The sequence below is a fragment of the Amblyomma americanum genome, chromosome 6 (genome assembly GCF_052857255.1).
Source record: "Amblyomma americanum isolate KBUSLIRL-KWMA chromosome 6, ASM5285725v1, whole genome shotgun sequence".
Lineage (NCBI taxonomy): Eukaryota > Metazoa > Arthropoda > Arachnida > Ixodida > Ixodidae > Amblyomma > Amblyomma americanum.
Window position 1 is genome coordinate 17,900,712 of NC_135502.1, and position 1,681 is coordinate 17,902,392.

Consider the following 1,681-nt stretch of genomic DNA (forward strand, 5'->3'; position numbering starts at 1 on the left):
GAAGGTCCTGGCAATGTTCTGGCAAAATGTAAATATGTTCATATGCATTTCAGCAGCGTGTCAGCGCCTCGGCCACCATATAAGTGGGGAACACAGCTTGATATTCTGCTTACGAGCTCTCTGCTGCAGTTTCAAGAGGCAGCCTTAGGAGCGGTCAATTTTCCGCATGCAAATGTCAAGACGGCCATCGCAAGAGCCGCGAGTGTTTCTGAATTTCGTACCCATGAGTACACGGAAGCAACAGCCGGAATTCGATAAACAGGTTCAACACCCAAGCGCGCTTACCCACCGAGCTGAAGCAGAGACTACTGACATTTAAGAAGTGCAATAAGTTAAACAGAAAAATGTTCCTGTGTCGACAAAAGAACGGCGGTGAAAATTAAAACATACTCACACTTCTTCTGGTTGCTCTGGTTATCAAGCTCTCAGACAGAGATTTTACCAGAAGAGAGTGCGTGGACAGGCGGCGGCCGCGACCAGTCTTGATTGCTTTCTCTGGTTCCTGAGCGATAGGAAATAGCAGCTTTTGAGTGCACGGGAGCTCTACCGGCGGCCAAGCAACACGCATTTGCGACGATTGGAGTTTATTAATGCGTCTAGACACTTCCTGATAACGTTTGAGTATGCTTTTTTTTTCTAGCAGATAAACATATTTTTACTTCTGTATGTGGCTTTCGACAGAAACTACAGGGCTCCTACGCCCCCACACCGAAGCCGACGCACCTCATAGGGCGCCCTTATTCAAGGCTCCAAAAATTTTGTGTTAGTTATTTTAGATGCGGCTATTTGCCGTTTACGAGTGTGGTTAGAAAACGTTTTACATTTACACTGACGCTCGGTCCTGAGCCGAATTGTGTACCAGGTATATTGCTCTCTTAGAGAATACAACCATCTACCCCTTTTAGAAACAGTTATATAAAAATTTTTTGTCTTATAAAACCTGAGGTCTCGCACCAATAAATGCCCGTTGTTCTGAGGCCTGGTTCACTATTTCGTGGTACTCATCGTTTTGTGCTCAATCAGCACAACTAAGAGGAGTCGTTTTGGAGGCCGAATATCTCGATGATGCTTTGACTGCATTTTAGTGGGGGGCAGCACAGGTAAGAGCAATCTTGAAAAACTGCATGTTCTGCAAAAGAAATACATTCGGTTTATAGAAAACGAATCGCGATATGAACATGCGTCACCACTGTTTCCTCAATATAAAATTTCGCCTATTACGAACGTTTACCAGCAAAGCATGGCGAATTACCTGTATCTTAAGATAAAATCCCATGGCACAAGCTTTGTTAACAGATACAAACGACCAGACTGTGGTTATGCTTTGAGAGATGAAAAATACGTGAAACAAGGGGCTAGAACTAGGTACGGAGAACAATCAATAGATTATCAGCTACCATTATTACTAAACACATTTCCAGAAATAGTTACCATTGCATCTGAGAGCAAAACATGCTACTCCTTTAAAAGGCGAGTGAAAGAAGTACTATTGCGAAATGCCGCACAGTAACACCAAGTATGGCTAAAAAACTATGCCATGAGGGCGTTGTTCACAGTTCCGAAGTCCAAAAGGCACACTTGTAAGAAAAAAGCAAAAAAGGCAACCAAAACAATTTGGCTGATATCGCAAATTAACACGGAACCACGTCCCGCTTTCACTTGCAGTCTTGTTACTAATCCA